General features: G+C 44.6%; 1 protein-coding gene across 2 annotated transcripts in view; it reads left to right on the forward strand.

The window, feature by feature from the left end:
• nav3 (neuron navigator 3) overlaps nucleotides 1-22,072 on the forward strand; it is a 232,785-nt gene that overhangs the window by 157,953 nt on the left and 52,760 nt on the right. The window lies entirely within an intron of this gene.

The following is a 22,072-nucleotide window of genomic DNA, read 5'->3' on the forward strand; positions in this document are numbered from 1 at the left end:
CCCCCCACACATCCAGAAATACTGGGTACTGGATAGATGAGAGAACACTGTGAATACAATTTGCATACAATGTTTACATTTTCCGTTTGGATTTACATTTTCCGCGTTTAGCCGATGCGCTCCTATCCGGAACGACGGGAGAATAAGTTTCAGTTCCCAAGGTGCTTTCGGATTGGAGCGGCGGCAGATTTGCTAGTTGCCGTTCACTAGGGCTGCACGATATATCGTTTCAGCATCGTCATCGCGATGTGCGCATGCGCAATAGTCACATCGCAGGACGTGCGATGTCATGTAAGGCAAATTAACTCAAACACGTCATGCTACAACTTTTTTGCTGCTTGATACAAAAGGAAAACTCGCACGGTTCTCATTTTCCATGACTAATCTACAAGAGAAGTCTGTCTGATATAACATAATTTACTCCGATTTAAGGGTTTGTTATAAGAGTAGCGTATGTTACCTTTCCAGCTTTCGCGGCTCCGAACCGTAGTTGGGAAGCCTCTGGTGTTGTGCTAGCCTATTTTAGCTTAGCCTGGCTCGTAGCTGGTAACAAGCTTTTTACTAAGAGTCCGGACCGACTCTGCAGTGGAGAACTGGCACTTTATTTCGGTACAGCAGCGAACATAATGCACGGCCTCTCGGTGACGGTCTAAGCTCTTTTCCCGCTAACTATGCTAACTTTACTCACTTAGCATCCTGCAACTCACTCTGGCTGCGGCTAAAAACACACTCACTTCCTACTACGTCACCTGCGCAGGTTACCCACAAGGCCACCTTCTTAAAGGGGTAAGGCTTGATAGAGCTATTCACGTCATTTGGTGAAAATTCCTGTATTTTTTCATATCGCAATATATATTGCAGAAAAAAAAAATATTGCAATGTCAGTTTTTTCCAATATCGTGCAGCCCTACCGTTCACTTTCAACTATAGAGCGAGGCGGATGTTTGTTTGGAAAATCCACCGGACTCGTGTGCTGCAGCCGGTGAAAGTGCGTGCATGAGGAAAACGCTTAGTTCTGGTGAGGAAAAGCTGGATTCGGTTCAACTTTTCCAAGCAGAAACTGAAGGTGCATCATCTGTCTCAGCCAATCAAATTTCCCACTAAAACAGTCAGAGCATAAGAAGAGATTATATATACCTGCAAATAAAATATTTATTTAGAAAAAAAGCAACGTTTATGGGACTGAGACTTTCATACATTTGCCTGACGAAGGTCTCAGTACCCGAAACGTTGCTTTTTTTTCTAAATAAATGTTTTATTTGCAAGTATAGACAGTGTGCGGCTTCCCAGTCCTCTCCTACACACCTGTTTCCTGGTACAGGTGTGCGAAGAACCGACAGCTTCCACTAAAACAGTCACCATGGTGACCACTTGTTGGCTAACAACTTAGCATGCTAGCAATGATGCAGCAGTGATGTTACCGATCTAAACAAATGTTGTACGTTAGCTTGTGCAGTAAAAGCAATATCTGTATAATTTTTGATTTGTGCTCATAGTTTTTTATCATTGTAAAGCATTAGATTTTGCAGTGGACTATGTGTATGATGTGTACACTATATGGTTTTGTTTACATTTCTATACTGACACCCATAAGCTCCTCTCTCGAATATCCCCTACTACCATCTGAAAGAGTCTTTAGATCAGCAACATTACAAGCAGCCATAGTAAGGAGAGCTGCAGGATTTGGCCCAAAGAGCTCCGACATTATTCCTGTCACAGAAGAGCTAGGAGAAGAAATAAGAGAAATAGGAGCGAAGGAGAAAGGTAGATTTATTTTTTTTTCGCTTCAAGATACGAGCATACCAGGGCAAGTATGAAAGTAAGATATGGGAGAGGGGGAAATGATTCAGTGGTGAGAGGCTGACGTGAGGAGAGATGAGTTTCCAGCCTGCGACGGAAGATAGGGAGCAAATCCGCTCTGCATATCTGCTTTGCACCAAACGTGTCCGGTTTGCTCATCGCTGATGTCACTTCTCACCGCTCCCACTTCGTTTTTTAAGTTTACCGAGAGAGACAGAAATTATAAAGAACAAAGGAGAGATGGAAAAGGAGAGTGTCAAGGAAACGTCCTTCTGCAGAGGTGATGTGCAGGTCACTCCCCTGCTGCAGGGACGTCCAGGACTAAATGGGGCGAAAAGCAGAGACATGCTATTGATTTAAAGCTGTCAGGCTGTGACTGTGATGACAGGCCTGCAGAGAGGCCGCCGGGGAGCGACCGGTGTGGCGAGGTTTCCCTGCGTCGTTTCTTCCAATTCGGACGGGATTTTAATGAGTGCCGCCATTCAGGGCAGTGGGAGACGTGAAGAGAAGCCTTCAAGACTCAGCCAGTTGCTTATTTAGTGTCATTACATAATAATAATACTAATCGGAATAATACATTTCATTCGGAAAGTGCTTTTAAAGACACGCAACAACACTTTTCATGTATTGAAGAGGAGAGAGCAGAAGTACACAAAACAAAAACATTATTTATACTACCAGTCAAAAGTTTGGACACGCATTTTTCTTTATTTTTACTATTTTCCACAGTTTAGAATAATAGTAAACACATGCAAACTATGAAATAACACAAATGGAATTATGCAGTGACCAAAAAAAGTGTTAAACAAATCAAAACTATCTTATATTTTAGATTCTTTAAAGTAGCCGCCCTTTGCCTTGATGGAAAGGCAAAGGCTTTGGAAAGAAATTCATACATAGGATCAACACTATTTATATTTGTCTTAAGAAACACATTTCAAGCATTTAAGCAGAAGCCTTTAGATCAAAATGGCTTTAAGAGAATGAGAAACATAGTACAGTCAGGTGGGTCCAAACTTTTGGCTGGTACTATAAGTTACATGCGCTGATTATTTGTATGCCTTGGACTTTGATGAGTCTTTGGAGCTTTGTATTCAAGCAGTATTAAAGCAAAGCTAAATATGTATGGGTGCATAAGGCAAATTTGGGTGATGGAAGACGTGCAGAAGTGCTGGTGAAGTTTCCCCTCCTGCTTCCTCTGCCAGCCTGGATAATCCAGTTGTTTCACAGCGGAGATGATCCAGTTGTTTCTGGGTTCTGTGTTTGGTCTCACCAAGTCTCAGTCAGGCAGGCAGGCAGCCGGCGGCGAGTCTGATCATATCTGTGATCGACCGAGCGTCAAAACACGCCGGACCTGACCGGAGGTTCAGAATACACTATAACCTGCGCCTGTCAGTCTCAGACCGCTCTGCCTGTCAGCCTTGACGCCGAGGCGAACGCACGGAGAGGATAAGAATAAAAATGAACGCCGTGAAGCTTCCCTTCTGTTTCCCCAAGTCTTAACTTCACGCTGCATGTGTTTCATCTCTATATTTGAATATTCTGCTTTAAGCATCTCTCACCTGGCCTTGACATGAATCCCAAAAACTGCAGCTTTTTCTCAGCTAAAGCCTGTGTTAGCGAGTTAGCGTGTTAGCGAGTTAGCGGTGTGAGCCTCGGGGGCCTCGAGGAAACGTTGATGCCTGCTTCCCCTTAAGATGCCTGCAGGAGAGAGAGTCCCGATAGGATCAGGATTGAACTTCCTTCCTCCTTTTTTCCCCCCTATGAAACTATGTGAATACACACCTAAACACACACACACACACACACACACACACACACACACACAGCTCTAATGCTTCCCCCTGCCTCCCTCTGACAGAGTGTGATTGTCGGAAGCTGAGCTGTCGCTTCCCTCTGACACATGACAAAGCTCGGGGGGAAATTCATTTCGGAAGCGTCCCGCTCGCTTCACACCTGAGCCCGGCTTTAGCTCCCTCCGTAGGACAGGATCTGCCCCCCCGTGATTGGTTTCCTCTTTATCGCAAACCAATCACCTGCTTTTCCAAATAACCCCCTGGCTTTAAGTGAAATGAGAGGAGGATAAGTCCGGGGTTCAAACTTTCTGTTATCTGACTTTGAGGAACTTTTTACCTCCTCAAATGCCCTTAATGCCGGCGTTAAAGGAGCGACAAATACACACAAAGAGGTGGAGCAAGACACTAACATCATTTAATCTAAGAAAAAAACACACTAAGTAGGTACACACACATCCCCACTCGCAGATTCCCATCCAAACTCTTTATTTTTAGATTGTAAGTGAACCAAATTAAATATTCATCATGTAGTTTTGCCTGTCCTGATGTTACCCATGTGGATTTTTTTCATATTTGGCTTGTTCTTTGATGCTGAGGGACTGACACCAAAACCTGCATGACGAAACATTTTCTGCTATGAAACTTTGTTATACTTGCGCCGGAAATATCTTGACATGACGTCAAGTTGTCTACGTGTGTTTTTCCTTTAAGAGAAGCATTATTTTTGGGGGCATTTTCGCCTTTATTAGATGGTTTATAGTAAAGAGAGTCAGGAAAGATCAGCAGAGAGAGAGAGAGGGATGACATGCAAAGACGGTCCTGGTCCAGATTCAAACCCAAGACACAAATTTGATTCCACATTCAAGAAAGCATCGTCTGCTGTACCACTGCAGGATAAATGCATGAAGAGGGGCTTCTGTAATGGCTACCGCTGTTCGTAGGTGTCACGGTCATCAGGCTTGTTCTCCACGCAGCACAGATCTGCTTTGCTGCCTTGTTTTCCCCTCTGGCGACCGGTCATGGCTGCACTCTAATTCAGAAATTGTTTATGCAGAGCAGTGAAGCGGGGTTTAGGAACAAAATCATGTTTGTTCACAAAGCAGCGCCGCAAATGCATTGTTTTTTATCGTGTAAAAGGGAGTTATTAAGTATTAAAATGTTTACCAAAACCAAAATCTACCTCTGCCCCTCTTCCTCCTGGGTTTCAGTACTCCCTATCAATTATGAGGAGCGATTGGGTAGGTGTGCGCTTACACACACACACACACAGAGACTTTCTAATGCACAGCCTCAAACAAGCAAAAAGAAAACACACCCACACACTCACACACACACACACACACGCAGGCACACATCCCTCGCTCCCCAACTAGCCTGGCAGACTGGCAAAGAGAGTCCCCGGGAGGCAGAGAGGCAGAGAGGCGGGAGTCGGCGCTGTGTACATAAACTGAGTTCCCACGAGGCTCGTTATGTTTCGCGGTTCTCTCGGTCCGTAACGACTCCCCCGGCTGCTACCCAAAGGCGGCTCCGTCCCAAACCGGCGGGACCCCCGAGGAAATCTCATCTAAACGACTCATCGGATCCAGACTCACGGCCAGCAGGTGACAGAAGACCATCTGCGGGGGGGGGGGGGGGGGGCTTGTGTTTGTTCTACTGTATCTTACAGTGGGAATGAGCTCGGTGCGATGTAATTGGTCGATACGGCAGAGCTGTTAGACACTGTGCAAGCTCAAAATGCCTTAAATGCCTTGCTCAGAGGCATCTGACCAGAGGACAGACCTTTCCCAGCTTGGATTCAAACTGCACTCTTAGGAAATCCTTAGCTCTTGCTGTGCGAAGACTGAAATTTTAGTTTAGTTTAAACCAGTTTAAACTGAACTTAAACTGGTTTTGGTTTATTGCATACTGGTGGTAAAATAGGATGGAAAAAACATGAAGGGAGCAAATGTAAAGTATTCTCTACTAACTAGGGAAGCAAGCTGGTGACTGGAGGGACGCCACACTCTGCAGAAGGATGTGTCATTTTTAACATGTGTGTGTGTCTCCTTTGGGACAACACACACTTGTGTTACTTCTCAACACAACATATGTTAATGACAATCCATTTTAACACAACATGTGTTATTAATGTATCTTAACATCCTTCTGAAGGGTGTGTCGTCCCTCCAGTCACCAGCTTGGTAGAGAATACCTTAAATTTGCTCACTTCATCTTTTTTTTCCATCCTGTTTTACCACCAGTGTGCAATAAACCAAAACCAGTTCCAGTTTAGTTTAAACTGGTATTGGCTTGGCACTTCAAAAAAGCGGTACTGTTGGAGGAGTTCTTGTTTTAGGATAACATTTCAGAGTTAAGATGGAAGGATTTCTCCAAAACTGACCTTCCACCCGAAGCCGCCGAGCAACAAAAGCTCAGACAGGCTCTTGTGATCCGTCCATGTTAAAACAGTGGTGGATTCAGCCTGGGCTAAAAGCCCCTCTCTAAAAATACTCTCCTGTCATGCAACATAGATGAGCGCACGCTCGTGGCACTACTGTCAAGAAAAGCCACGGAGGCGCCCAGGGAGAGCGCTCTGACACCGACAGCCTCCCGCTCTCAGCCTCCCCCTCTCACCCCCCCCTCACCCTCCCCACCTCACCCCCCCCCCACCCTCCCCCTCTCACCCCCCCCTCAGCCTCCCGCTCTCACCCTCCCCCTCTCACCCTCCCCTCTCACCTTCCCCCTCTCACCCCCCCCTCAGCCTCCCCCTCTCACCCTCCCCCTCTCACCCCCCCCCTCACCCTCCCCACCTCACCCCCCCCCCCCCACCCTCCCCCTCTCAGCCTCCCGTTCAGCACAGACATGAATAAGTAAAAGGGCCTCTCTCTCTCTTTCTCTCTCTCTCTCTCTCTCACTCTCTCCTTCTCTCTCTGTCTCTCTCTCTCTCTCACTCTCTCCTTCTCTCTCTGTCTCTCTCTCTCTCTCGCTTTCTCTCCCTCTTTGTCTCTCTCGCTGTCTCTCTCTCTCTTTCTCTCTCTCTGTATTTCTCTCCCTCTCTCTCTCTCTTTCTCTCTCCCTAACTCTCTCTGTTTCTGTCTCTCTGTTTCTCTGTCTCCCTCTCTCTCTCTCTCTCTTTCTCTCTCCCTAACTCTCTCTGTTTCTGTCTCTCTGTTTCTCTGTCTCCCTCTCTCTCTCTCTCTCTCTCTCTCTCTCTTTCTTTATCTCTCTCTCGCTTTCTCTCCCTCTCTCTCTCTCTCTCTCCCTCTCTCTGTCTCTCTCTTTCTCTCTCCCTCTCTCTCTCTCTGTCTCTCTGTCTCTCTCTTTCTCTTTCTCTCTCTCGCTTTCTCTCCCTCTTTGTCTCTCTGTCTCTCTCTTTCCCTCTCTTTCTCCCTCTCTCTCTCTCTCTCTTTCTCTCTCTCGCTTTCTTTCCCTCACTCTCTCTCTCTCTGTCTCTTCTCTCTTGCTTTCTATCTCTCTCCCTCTCTCCCTTACTCTCTCTGTTTCTGTCTCTCTCTGTTCCTCTCTCTCCTTCTCTCTCTCTCTCTCTCTCTCTCTCTCTCTCCCTCTCTCCTCTAAGCGAGCTGTTTGAGAGCTGGACTTGTGATGGCAGCTGGCTCTGCATTTTTTGTTGCAGTTTGAAAAGTAAGCTTTGGGGGATTGGAGACAAGTTTGTATGTGTGTGTGTGTGTGTGTGTGTGTGTTGATGTGGTGTGTGTGTGTGTGTGTGTGTGTGGAGGAGGGGGGGGGGGCGGTGGCCAGGAATGACAAAAAGAGAGCATGTGTGTGTGCTTGGTCTTGTTGTGTACTATTCTTTGATAGAGTGTGTTTGGGCATGCATGTTTTGCTGTGTTTGTATGTGTGTGTGTGTGTGTGTGTGTGTGTGTCTGTTTGCCGTAATGCCGTAAGCAGCGAGGAGATTTGGAGGAGAAGGTTTCTGCCGGTCGTTATATAAGTTTGCCGTTCGTCTCCCCTGAGGAAGAAAGCATCTTCTCTGGCGCCGCACCTGAAGAGTCGCGGCTCTGAAACGTTTCTGCTTTCTAGTTTTGCGAAGTTCTTCTTTGGCAGTCCTCACTCTCTTTCCGTCTGTGTCTCAAACTTTTGTCTTTTTTCCCCCGTCTCTTAATGAAGAACACCCTGCCGCACCGGAACTAAATTTAGCGAACTGTGTTGGTAATTGGGAGAAGTTTTTATTGTAGATTTCAGTACGCAGTTGTGTCTGGTTTGTGTGTGTGTGTGTGTGTGTGTGTCTTCCTTTATGCAGGTGCATGCACGCAGATATATTCCCTCTTTTAAAAAACAGAAAAGTTACCCCCCCTCCCCCCCCATCCCTCCCCTTCACACACTAATTAGGCGATCTATTTGTTTGCAGCAGCTCAAAGGGAAACTTCGCATTGTTTGGAAACTCGGCTTTCCTCTCATTTCTCCTTCCCTGCCATCGATCCGAGTCTGTCTCCCGTTCTAGATTATTCCCTCTGTCTTTATCATTAATCTGAATATTTCTCATAATTTCCTCCTGGTGAGGAGAAGGGGCCTCATCAACTTGGCACCCTCGCTAATTACTCACTGAATTATTTAATAGAGTTAACGGGGTTCAGATCAGGGCAGTGATGAAGTGAGAAGACATCTTGCCCAACTTCACATTTCTTCATATTTGGGTCCCAGTGGAATATGATCTCTGTGCTTTCTTAGTGTGGAGTGCATGTGTTTTTATTCATGATATGATATTTTGGGGTCTGACTTTTTGTATGTAATCTTTAGTTTGAATGGTTTGAGGCTTTTTGTCTTGGCTCTCAGCATGCTGATATCTGCCTGTCGGGTGACATCAGCAGTTTATTAATTAAGAGATGTGGGAGACAGCAGGGTTCCTACACAGGTGTGAAGAGTCTTGAAAAAAATTTAAACGTAATTTGATAATTGAAGATTTTGTGGAAGTTGCAAAAAAAGTCTGAATACACAACTTTATTCAACTTCCACTATTCTAACTACATAGTTTCCACTTCATGTCAGCGTACCTCCTCTGAATGCTTATTGGCTCTTATCCCTCTTCTTTTTCTTCTTCTTGTACTTCTTCTTCTGCTTCTTCTTCTTGCTCTTCAAAACAAACAAGCGATACCAGGGAGGACAAGTAGCAACAGGGATGAAAATGTGGTCTTAATTTTGGGAAACGCTACACTTAGGACCTTTAAGATACACATATGACAACACATTTTCTACAGTTGTAGGCCCACTGTCATGTCACACATTGTGATATTTGCTGTTGTGAATAATCTTCAGTTATAGAGTGATATGGCCTACTGTCCAGCTGCTATCAGCGTACATCATGGTGAACAAACACTGACGAAAATCCTCAGATGGAGCCAAGAAATAATGATCTGGATCTGCAGTATGTCTTGGATTTAGATATTTAAATGTGTAGAAACCCTGAAGTCAGTCAGGAGCCACGCTGTCAATTATTGACCACTGAGCTGATTCATAATTCACAAGAGATTCAGATATTCCAGAGGTTCAGTGTGGTTAAGGACATTTATTAAGGTGCGAAAAGTATCATCTTCTGGCTACTTATATGACTGTAGAGAGACTGAGACTGAACACACACACACACACACACACACACACACACACACTGGAGGTGTCTTCCATCCCGTGGGTGATCTACCCACCTGGACCCGTCAGGCTGGGTGACGGGGCTGAAGGGGTCCTGCTGGCAGAGGGGCGACCTGCCTGTCCCGCTCTCTGACCGATGACGCCTCCCATATGGTCGAGGTCATGATCGGCACCCGTGGGTCATCTTAGGCTCAATACTTGCCATTCTCTCTCTGTACGGGAGCTAAGTTTCTCTTTTTACCTGTTAGTGGTCTAGTAATTCAGTTCAATACAGTTTATCTTCTGTAATCTGTCGCGATTATGTCTCTATTTTAGGAGATAAGAGCGCCTCGAAGAAGTTTTAGAAAGAATAGAAGGTAAATTAATTAATTCATTGACAAAATTATAATACTTTTACAGACTGGACCCTCTATATTTTAGAGATATTGAATGTTGAACAACTTATTATATACAATTAATGTATATATGTATTTTTTTTTTGTTTTTTCAAATGGATATATAGTGTTTAAGAAATTCATATGCTATCTCCTCTGTGACACAAACCATACTTAACAAAGAATGACTCTTGAATACATTAATATATATAGAGAAGTATGTGCTTATATAATACAGATACTTTTACCTTGTGTTCATGCAAATTGCCCCGAGCCACACAGAGGTCAGATCTTTTCTTGGCCTCAGTGTGTTTGATTCATGAGAAGCGGTGAAGGTGCGAAGGTGACTCACCGGAGGGTGACACAAGGGTGAGATAAGCAGGTAATAAGATATTTATTCCCTTCTCTAGTGTATAATGTATGTGCTGCCAGGGTCATACGTGAAGAATGACATGTCTGCTGGAAGATAGCATGTGAGGTTTTTATCCAACGAACAGTTAGCACATACAGCAGAAGGATTTTAATTTTTGAGTCGACAAAAGTGTTCACACTGCAAAAATCGAGTCATTTAGTCTCATATTCGGTCTTCAAATCTTATTTTTCTTAAAACAAGAGAAAAATTATGCGAATGAGGTGAGATAACTCTACTTGTTTCCAATGCAGCTTCACTTGTTTCAGGTGTTTTCTAGAAATGTGTGTCAGTCTGTTGAAACCAGTCAGAATAAGATAAGATAATAATAAGATTCTACAAAATTCTTGAAACAAGTTGATTTGCATTGGAAACAAGTGAAATTATCAAACCCCACTGGCAGAATCTTTCACTTGTTTAAAGAAAATGATGATTTTAGGACTTAATAATAGACTAAATGAGTTAAGATGGATACAGCAGCTGTCCATGTATTTGTGCCAGTAGACTAGTCACTTAACATCTTTCCTCAAATTCGGTGTTCTGGAAGTCCAGTCTGAGGAGGAGCTGTGCAGGCTTCAGTGTGTTTTACTCCTCTCTCTCTCCATACACCTTGTGTTCATGTGAATTGCCCCAGCCATGCAGAGATCTATCATCACATCTATTCTTGGTCGTAGTTTGTGAAGATTTCTGGGAAACAGTGACGGCATGTTGGTGACTCACAGGAGGGTGAGATAAGAGGGAGATGCAAAGACCAAGATGCATAAAGCTGCTTTCCACCTGCCATTAACATGTATCCTGGGTGTAAGGATTGTGTTTGTGTAGCGCTGAAGAAATAATAATAATAATAATAATGAACTTTAGTTATATAGCACTTTTCAAAACCGAAAAGTCAATAAAACTAGGAGAATTGAGCATAGGAACTTACAATGCAAAAAATGACAAGTTGTCAAGTGATTTTATCTTGTTTCCAGACCTATCAGCTTATTTCAGGATATTTCTAGTCAAATTATCTCACTGCACTGGCAAATAATCTTGCTGGTTTCAATACATTTCATTGATACATACTTGATTCTTTCACAAAATCATCATAAAACAATGAAGAAAATCTCTCCAAGACAATTTCACTTTTACCAAGAAAATGTCCTGAAACAAGTTGCATTCCCCTGAAAAAAAGTCAAATTTGTTGAAACCGGTAAAATTATCTGCCAGTGCAGTGAGATGATTTCACTAAAAGAATCCTAAAATAAGATTGATAAGTCTGGAGACAAGATAAAATAAGTGAACAAGTCTGTCAGTTTTTGCAGTTATTATGGATAGGATCCACCTGAAGGGGGAACAAGCGAATCCGTGTGTCCGCTGTCGATTTGGTCCGACAAAACGATTAATAGTCATGAAACAGCTGCATAAAAGTGTCTTCTTCTCAGCTGTACACCTGATGTGGAAGAAGACTTCGTCCTGTTTTGAAAAGTAAGAAAAAATAATGTAAAAACGGCATTCCATTTACACATTTTTCTAAAGAAAGCAAATATCATGAGAGAGTGAAATGCAAGCAAGAGAGCAATCCAGATTCAGCTTTGACACTGTATGCATGTTAAATCCAGGTGTAAATGTAATCTGGCTCAATCATATCTAGACACAAGATGCATGGTAATGGCAGGTGTGAAGGTAAGTAGATGCCAAAGTCCCGTTCTCCTGCAGCAGTGATGTGACTCAAGGGGAGGGGAGGTGACCCCACGGATCTTAATTGTGTTTACAGCAGCGGTTTATTAGCATGAGAGCGATTCTCTCCATTACCGGCAACAGATCCAATATATCTTGATTCTTAATGCTCCGGTGGTTTGAAACTTTTAATCGAATAAGTTTGTCTAGTTTGGGACGGAGCTTAAAGACTGAAAGTGTTTATGGGAAAAGAAAGAGAGCTGCAGTTTATTCGAGTGTTGGGAAGCGAAGCCCATGAGAGTCTGCTGGCCGAGGAACCGCTTTAAAAGATTTAATTATCTGCATTGTTTAAGTTGGAGCCGGGGAGGACTGCAGGCTGGGAGAAGTGTCTTCAGACAACAAGAAAAACACAAACTTCAAACTAAAGCCCCAGCATGGGTCTTTTGATGGTATCTTCAAGAGTGTTTTTGTTTTCTCGCTTTCTAAGTTTCTAAGGCTGAACTGTGTAAGATTATAGGAGGGAAGATGCATTTTCATTTAGGGAATTGTCCCTTTAATTGGAGCGTTATTGCAGCTTGTTCTCGGTCTTTGAGATACAGAAGAAACAGTAAAAAACATTTTTATTGCGTTTTTGCTTAACTGGTGTTGTATTTTGGCTTCATCCTCAAGAGGAATTGTTGGGGGAAAATAAACTGGGGAATATTTCCAGGCATCAGAGTTTATAAAGGACAGTCTGGTGACTATTTGGTTGCTGTACTACAGTGTTTCTCAACCTTTTTAATTTCATGGACCCCTAATTTAGTCCACAATAGAGCCACAGACCCCCATTTGATGAGATTTTGTCTCTCTGACCCAAATCTGGAATATTTTTACTGTTAGATATGATTTTGTCCAGAATTTTTAAGGCAATCTGTATTGTAGGTAGAGAGATAACAGTGAAGCTATGATCAAAACAGTCATTCTTCTACATTCTCTAATTGTGTTAACTTCTTATAAATTAAATAATGCTGAAGTTTAACAATTCATCAATTTGCCGGGGACCCCCCTGGAACCCCCCTCAAGGACCCCTAGTGGTCCCCGGACCCCACACTGAGAACCACTGCTGTGCTGTATAACATTCAACAAAGAACTGCAGCGTTATTGATGGATCAAGTCAGGATTTATGCATGAAGGAGGACTAATGCTGTGTACAGTACTAATGCAGGACAGTCGCAGGATAAATGAATGAAGAGTCACTTCTGCTACGGCTGTCGGGTCATTTTGTCCAAAACGACCTGGGATACGACTCCATTCATCATCCGGCCGAGGCCTAATGAGTTTGTGAAGATAAGAATCGACGAAGCTCCCGTCGTTGATAATTCAGTTAACTTGCCGTGGAGGCCGGCTCTGTTGCGGATTATGAAAATGTAATCTTATTAAATGACGCGTGTTGCGGTGTAATTAGGGCAGTAAAAAGTTTATAAAGCGGTACGGGAGTTGTTATTGTTGTCATCTGGATCGATAAGCAAAGACAAAGACCTGCGAACACATGGACCCAAACAAGATATCAACAGAATCCAGGTCATACTGCAGATTTACTGATATAGATACAATCCGGATGATCAATGCATTTGTCTTCAGCATCTAGGCTTCTTTCAATAGTTAAATAAAACAGCATGAAAAGATCAAATGAAAATCATCATTTGGTGTTAAAAATTCACCCTTCTGCTGTTAATCCTAATGTTTAATCCTGCAATCCTGCATCCTTTGACTCCAGATGAGACTTTTATTTAGTTGAGCAATTTGGCAGCTTGAAGTGTCGAGTTCAAGTTGAAGTGACAAGTTCAAGTGTCAGGACACACACAGCCTGGAGACCGCGTCAGACCTGTCAAGTCCGTCTGTTTCCTCCAGAGACACAGAGACGGGGGCTGTCGGGTGTCCGTCACCGACTCTGGGCACAAGCCAAGATCACTGGTGGTCGAATTCAAACTCCCCACTGAGGCCCCCCCACACACACACACACACACACACACACACACACACACACAGACAGTCATAATGCCATAATCCCAGAAAGATGAAGGATTTAGGTGGTTCCTCTGCCAAGACAGTAGATGGTGCAAGGTTTGGTAGTTAATCTCTCCGAGGCGAACAGTTTGCCTGCTTTTTTGCCAAATTGTCTGCCAGACAGAGCAGAGGCAGACGGGGTGGGTGACCCTCCGATGCCCCCCACCCCTCCCATACAGGGTGGGTGACTGTCTGATGCCCCTCACCCCTCCCATACAGGGTGGGTGACCCTCCGATGCCACCCACCCCTCCCATACAGGGTGGGTGACCGTCTGATGCCACCCACCCCTCCCGTACAAGAGTGGGTGACCGTCTGATGCCACCCACCCCTCCCGTCCCGTGCCAAGCTGGTTGCCAAAGCATTGTGGCGAGGAAAACTAAGCCATTGTTTGTGGCTGTGCCAACACTAGAGGCAAAGGAAAGTTTATTGTTTTTCGATTTTTTTTGGCCATTTTTGCCTTTATTTGATAGTTCAAAGTAGAGATAGACAGGAAAGATTGGGAGAGAGAGGGGGATGACATGCGACAAATGTCCTGGGACGTCCCGCGAAGGAAAGTTTATTTAGGCACAGTTAAATACATCAGTGCCATCTTATGAATCACCTCTTAAAACCTTTATATACTTGCTTTTATGTAATCTTTTTGAATTTCCCCATTTTCTAATTCTTGCGTTGTTTATTTTTGTATTTTTTTACCACTTTTTTTTCAATGTTTTCCAGCTTTTATCTCCTTCTTATGTATTTTAACAATTCTGTACAGCACTGTGTAAAAACTCTGCTTTTTAGTGCTATTCAGTTCTATATTTAGTTTCTACATGAAGTTTATTATTTTTATTTGTAGCAGTAGTAGTAGCAGTATTTGTTCCTGGCATATTTTTTTAAAGAAAACAGAGACGTGCTGACCCACTGTGCCACATGGGTTACTGTACATCTGTTTGTCTTGAGGCTTGAAAACACGCTTTGTGAGTTTATCTGCTCTCACCACAGTCCGGAGGAGGAGGAGGAGGAGGAGCTCGGCGGTCGGGCCGGCGGCGGCTTGTGAGCCGACATGTGGGCTGTTTGTTGTTTGTTTGCACATTTGCCAGCAGCTCGCCGCAGCCTCGGACAAACTCCTGCCAGGCTGTTTTGGCCGGTCGGAAACCCTCGCTGCTGAGGGGCTGAAGACTCTGTTGTCGTGTTTCACTGCATTGCAGCAGGAAGGCCGGGCCGCTCCGCCGGCCGGCCGGGCGGCGACGTCCCGCCGTCTGTCGCTGCTTGGCAACAGTCTCTTCCAGCCTGTCCCTCCAAGGTCACCCTGCTCCTCTCTTTAATTGAGTTGTGCTCGGCTGAATTGGATTCCACGGGTGGCGACAGCTTTGATTTGTTTTTTTTTGTCAACACACAACAGATTGTTCTTTTCTTTTTGAAATGGCACCATAAAGCAGTAATCCGCAACATTTTCATATAAATAAATGCCCATTTTTCTGCTCTCTGTCACTGATTGATAGAACTCAACAGTGATTTAACCTTTATCCAGTTTATGAAAGCTTTTCCATTCCAAATGTTTCCGGTTTGTTTGGAACAAACAGAAGAAGAAGAACTGGGTAGTTAGCATGAGCAGCGATAGCCGCCATGGCTGAACAGACAGAGAAGAGAGAAACTCAAACTGCATCGACAGAAAACCCAAGCTCCGCCCACACTGTTTGACTGACAGGTGATCTGTGGGAAGAGCAGTGCAGAAACACCGCAGCGATGAGCGAAGATTACCACTTTAAACAGTGTAAAAGAAAGGAAATAATAAATAAATAATAAACGCTTTCCCTCTCCTCTAACCCCCAACTGCACCAGTCGACCTGCAACAGTAGAAGACTGCGGTTCTACTGGGCGGCTCCCGGGGTTTGACTGTGTTGAACTGCGTGGAAGTGAAGCAGGGTGACGCTGAAAAAAGAGCAGGCACCTCAGTCGACCTTCCTGGATTAGTAAAGTTACATTTTCAACCTGTGTGAACCTTGTCCTTTGCCCCTCCAGCTCCTCAGCCTCCCCGCCTCGCTGAGCCGCCCGCCATTAGTCTCTTCCGGCGGCCGAGAGCGGAGAGGAGCGTCATGAATAATGTCCCAACATGGACAGTCTCTTCGGGGCCGTCTCACGTATTATGCATGAGATCACTTCCAGTCAGAGGCATTCGGCAGAGACGAAGGAAGCGGCCGGCGCACGCACACACACACACACACACATCATCCTCTCTCTTCCTCTCTTTGGCTCGAATCTGCATTGTCATCCTCCTTTAATTAACCCTCGCCAACCTGCCGCTGACGACATGTCTGATCGCGTCTCCGAGGGCTGACGGGCCCGTCCGAGAGGAGAGGGGAGGGGATGAGAGAGGAGGAGGAGAGGAGGGGGAGCGGCAGCAGCAAGGGGGGGTGGAGGTTGGGGGAAGTGGAAGAGTGAGGTAGTCCTTTCTTTCTCTCTCTCTCTCTCTCTCATTCCCTGTTTCTCTCCGGGCTTCCAGTCGTGTCACAGCTAGCTTCTCGGCCAGCCAGGTAGGGCTCTGCCTCCTGTAGTGGCGTGGTATAGGCGCGGTATAGGGACACACACCAAACCAAACCAAACACTCCTGTGTCAAGACGACAGGCAGCGTCCATCCCAGAGGAGGTGAGTTGACAACAAAGACACACACACACCTCCTCTTGTTGAACCCTGTAAACCTTTCATCCTCACTCCTTTGTGCTGTATGTGTGTGTGTGTGAGTTTTGAGATGTGTACTGATGGGACGGTTTTGCAGCTTTGTGGATCCGGTCAGAGTCAAGGAGGAAGTATAAGCCTGTCAGGAGCGTTGCGAGCCGACAAAGAGGCAGCAGAAGAAGAGTGAGGTCATTTACGAGGATGCCTCGGTGTGTTTTTTAAAACAGTAATTGCGAAAGCTTTCGGGGCTCAATAGTATTAACTGGGATTACGGTGCAGGCAAATGAGGATGAGCGCTCGCCAGTTGCATTACAAAGCCTGGTTTTTTGTGTGTGTGTGTTTCTGAGGGAGAGAGAGAGAGAGAGAGAGAGAGGGAGACTCAGCTCAAAGTCTTAACAGATAGTTGTCATGGCGTTGTTGACTTGAAGGAGGGCGTCTTTGCTTTGGCTTTGCTGCTATCTCCTCTAAACATTTCAGCTGCTTGTGTGTAGAGCCAGTGATTAATTATGGTACTTAAAGCTTAGCATCCACCGTAAGACAGAACTGACACGCTGTTCATTTTGAACATTTCGATTTCTGGCCTTTTAGTTAACGCTCTCATCCGGAGTGACAGGCATCGAGTGCAACAGTAGGATAAGCTTCAATTTCTCGATCAGCAGCAAATAGTAACGAGGTCAAGGGTCAGAGCCACAGTGGCCAGAAAACCTGCTTGTAACAGAAGAAAAGAATGAAAATAAGCGCTAAAAAAGAAGGGTGGAAGGTTGTTTTTTGTGAGATTAGAGCAAATTGGAGCGAGTGGAGGGGATGTTTTTGTGGGGAGAGAGGAGAGATTTATATTGTGGTACCCAGGGTGACTTTCATTGGACAAGGGTACAACATGCTGGAGCTCAGAGTGGAGTGAAATAAAACTTATTTGTGTTCATACAAGCGTTTCTCAGCCCACAAAGCCCAGCCTCCCATTCACTGTCAATCAATTCTCTCTGTAGCCTATTCCAGCTTTGGGGAAAGACTTGTTTATGTTCACAAATACTGATTTAACTGCACAAGATCAAAGGATGAGGGAATGTGAATTGCTGTTGTGGGGCGGTTTTTCATTTAAATATTACATGTCGTCGCTGTCGGGTGAAAACCGCATATCTCCACAATGTCGACTTCTCAGAAACTAACAGATACAGCCTTGTTTTCAGCTCGACCGTGATGCATTTTTTTAGAGTTTGCCCAGTGGGTTTTGAAAGGGTTTCATAAGAGTTTCTCCTCTTTTTTTTTCAACCTTTGGAGGAACGTAGAATCCTTCAATTTAAGTTAAAAGAAACTCACCAAAATAGGAGTAAGAAGGTTTTACAAGGTGTGATATATTCATTCTTGATTAGATATGAGAGACAAATCACTTTTTTACTGTCAATTTCACTTGTCTTCAAATGCCATTACAAATGTCAGTTACTTTCTCATTGCAATTGTGTGCAAATGCAACAAAAGGGATGGGTAAGACTGTTATTATTTATTGTGTAGCATGTGTATAAAGAGCAGGAGCTTCTTATTGTGAGTCTTTCTTTGCGGTGTGTGGGAGTTCGTCTTGTTATGTAAGAGGTCCTGTGAGGAAGGGCCATATCCTCTCATCTGCAGAGGGCCCATCTCTGCACCCCCCGACAGTATTCTCCCCCAAATAAATATCGATCCCCTTCATCAAACTATCATCTATCTCTATAACGTTGTGTAATCACCATATTATTATCCTTTGTTCATGCTGCTAATAGCGTTTTCTCCTCGCTGCCGTTTGGAGAACAAGACCTCGGCTGTTGAATATTGCATGAGACGATGTTTGCATGGTTGAGCGGAGCCACAGCGCTGCACTCAGTAGCTATGTGGCCCAATGCACAAGGCTTTCCAATAGAATCAGCACTATAATAAAAATATTTGAATGGGTGGACCCCCTTCTTATCTGCATTTATTGGTGAAGTCTCTTGTGGGATTACTCATTTGTCTGAGATTAGGCAGCGATAAAGCTTCATATATACATTTTCTTTTTACCTTTTTTTATCCTGTCAAGGGTTTCAAGGGAATGTATGATTTTTTTTGCAGCACTGTCCTGCAAAAACTGTCCCACTGAACCCTACTAGAGCTTTCGGGGGTTCGGTGCCTTGCTAAACGGCACTTCGGCAGTAGATGACGAGCGAGAGGAGAGTGTTTCTCATTCACTTTCCTTGCTGAGATTTTCCCAGCAGGTCCAGGGATTCGATTATTCGATTATTCGTTTAAAACTGCCCCTTTCTTTAGGCTATACCGCTTTTTTGCAGTTTTTTTTATCACGTTTCCATATTGTCTCCACTATAGACCGACTGCAAGGACAGATACAGTATAAAGGCATTACAGGTGTGTTTGTCTGACAAGCAGATTCACCACAAGGGAAATATGCTGTGTCTTCAGATGGATTTTTGAGGCGGAGACTGTGATGTGACTCGTGTCTTGCCATCTGCCCATTTCAGCTCCTCGCTTATGAAACACGGGAGCGGAGCCAATATCCTCCACAACTGGCTCCTCTCGAGCTCCTCGCTCTGCACATCGTCGCTCATTGTTAATTTAAGAAGTTATGACACAAAACTCTGGCTCGCCCGCCCTCGCCGAAGGGTTATTGAGTGCGGCTGTACCGTTTTTTTGAGGACGCGGCCTGCCCCGGGGATCTGGTGATGCACAGCTGACGGGTCTGAAGGGGGCGGAGCCTGGTCAGAGCCATCAGAGCCGATTCAGTCAGGCAGTCGACCTGATGAAATATTCAGCCCGTTACAGTGAGGCGGGCTGTCAGGACGGCCCTCCACAGGGGTCCCGGAGGAGCAGCGGAACTGATTTTTCTGTTTTTCTTTTTTTTTTTACCCTTATTTATCCCGGGAAAGTCGACTGAGGATGCACGCTCTTTTTCAGCAGCGCCCAGCTTCACATTCATACAGTTAGAAACATTCACACCCGAGAGCCGCCCAGTCAAACCACAGCTTTCTACTGGAGCAGCTGGGGGGTTAAAGGGGCAGTAAGTACGATTTTTACTGCCCCATATCACAAAATGACTGTAATTTATCTGCAGGGGGTTGGTGATCAATATCAATGACTCAACGATTACTTCACCAGCTGCTTAGATTTCTGGCTTTCAAAACTCACTTTCTGGCCTGTACTCTGTTTTGGAAACACTACCATTCTCAAGATAGAAAAGCAAAAGTTAAAGCTGTATTTTTATTATAGTTTTGTTGCATTATGGAATTTTACCTCTTTACTAGATGTTTTAGTTGGATCTCTGCTCTGATTAGCTAGCTTACTCCTCTCTGTTGTCAAAATGTGACTTTTACTATTTACAGGCCGCTTTAAACTGAGCCAGAGAAATGTTGCTGCAATTCCTTGGTCATCAATATAGGTTGTAGATTACTTAAAGAACCACTTGAGTTTTCAACCTTATCTCTATGTACTTGCCATAGTATGACATGCTTATATACACCATTCACCTCCCCAAATTCTACGCTTGTTGCAGTCATGCGCCGAGCAGTAGCAAGAAAGACTACAGCTTTAGTTTTCCAGGTTTGAAAGTCTCAATAGAGCTTTCCTACCAGATTCAGAGAGTATTGACAAGTGTAATGGTGTATATAAGCATGTCGTACTATGACAAGTACACAGAACTAAGGTTGAAAATCGGCGAAGCGGTCCTTTAATGCTCCTTTAATTGTCTGGTAGTTATTTAGGGAGGGGAGTCTCTCATTCACTTTCACACAGATTTTTCCCAGCCTGTCCAGGGATTCGAACCAGCAAACAGCAAAAGGAGCACTTAAACAGTCTTACAGTCAAACCTCTAGGCTGCTGGATATAGTCTGTGTACACAACCAGTCCATATGTATTTCACTTGCAGTTATGTTACAGCATGTATTTTGAGTAGTGCATGAATGCCTATACAGCCTCATGAAGGTTTAGTAGTATCCTCCTGGAAAATGTCAATAGGTTCACAACTGACTGACTGTCTGTCTGTTGTTTGTGTTTTCATTCATCCAGTCAGCATTTCTTATTGTTCAGCGGTGACTGAGCTTTTTAATTAACACGATTCTGCTTAAAGAATTACATTTACAGAGGCGAGTGCAAAAGCCAAAGGGCACGTTTACTTTGTGATTATGACTCATACAGTGCGACTTGTGGTGTTAATTAAGCAAGAATTGCCCAAGAAATTGTTCTAATCGTATTACGCACAATTTGGACTAATTCATGTTTGGGGGGGGAGGTTTTTCTGTGGAAAGAAGATTGTCACTATTGTATTAGCGAGACCACCGTAGGAGGAATGAGCGATACGTTGCAGCCGGGGGAATCGGAGCAAAATTATTCTCATGTTTAGATAAGAATTGGAAGGCAATGAGCTTTTTAACAGCCATCTGCTTCCGCTTTGCATATTATGAAGACAGGCAGGCAGGCGGCTAAACATTCCCCTCACTCGCTTTTTCCACCGTTCCCCTCTTTGTATTACCCAAGTAAATGTGCCGCCCTTGATGTTATCAACTTCAATTCGTCTCGGTTTGGAGGAAATTGACGGTGAATTGTATAAAAAAAAATGAGCCTTTTCTCACTTTCAAAGAAGCCTGTGCGATATTTGAGGTGCGATTAGGCGTAAGGAGCAATCATCGCTCCTAAAGGACCATCTGCGTCTTTGATGCCCTCCGAGTTTCATCTTTAAAGCATGTGTCTTGCTGAGAGTTGGATCCTAGCACCAGTATGTTCTGTGAACCAACATTTCTGCACCAAATGAATGTATCTATATATAGAGAGAGTTGTCTGTTTGTCTGCTGGCGAAAACTGTCTATTGGAGTGCAGCCAAGTCACTTAGGACCGCTTCATTTTGTTGGGAGCGTTAAATTTGGCTCCGTCTGCCCCGCTGTCTGTCACGCAGCGAGGGCGGCTCTCCGAGGAAACATGGCGGGGGAAACCGAGTGCGCGGGCAACTCCCTCGCCGCTTCTGAGGCTTTTTGACAAGCGGCGCTGAGCAGGACGGGCAACTTTAAATCAGACCGTCAAGGTGACCGCCGAAATGAAAACGCCCCGCCCGGCGCCGACTCCCCGATCGGCTGCTGTCAAGCGATGCCGGAGCCCAAAGCCACCGAGCAGCCTCCAGACGAAGCCACAGTATCAGCAGAGCCGGGCTTAAGTGCAGATGAGAGGAAACGATTAAAGGGGAAAAGCCCATCGATCTCCACGGGCTTTGTTTGCAGAAGCCTGTTGTCAAAGAGCCGCTTCCACTTGTGTTTGATATCACAGCTCCACTCACACTGCCAACCAGCAGCCACATGTTTGTTAAGGAAACTGTAGATTGTTGAAATACAATAATATTGTCACAAATCACACTGACTACTGCTTCATCCACAGATCAAACCTTTTTTTAATGACACTTCTGTAGCATCTATACATGAGTCCAGAGCTTTCCACAGCAGCAGCAGCAGCAGACTGACAGCCAGGATGCCATTTATTTCTCTTAAATGACGAGTTACTCAAGCTGTGTGACATCCATCACCGAGACTTCTTTCCGATAATGGCTTTGAATTGGGGGGGAGGAAATGAAATGGCAAAATGAGAAATTGCCTTTCGTAGTCCAATAAGGAAAAGCCAATTCCCTATTTTCTCTTGCTGTTCATGGTTTTGGCTATTGTTGTAAAAAATGAAATGGTTGAGAGCGCCGTTTAAAAAGAAAACACACAGAAGAGAGACTAATAGACATTTGAAGTTTAATATTTTC

Source organism: Centroberyx gerrardi, chromosome 24 (assembly GCF_048128805.1).
Source record: "Centroberyx gerrardi isolate f3 chromosome 24, fCenGer3.hap1.cur.20231027, whole genome shotgun sequence".
NCBI lineage: Eukaryota > Metazoa > Chordata > Actinopteri > Beryciformes > Berycidae > Centroberyx > Centroberyx gerrardi.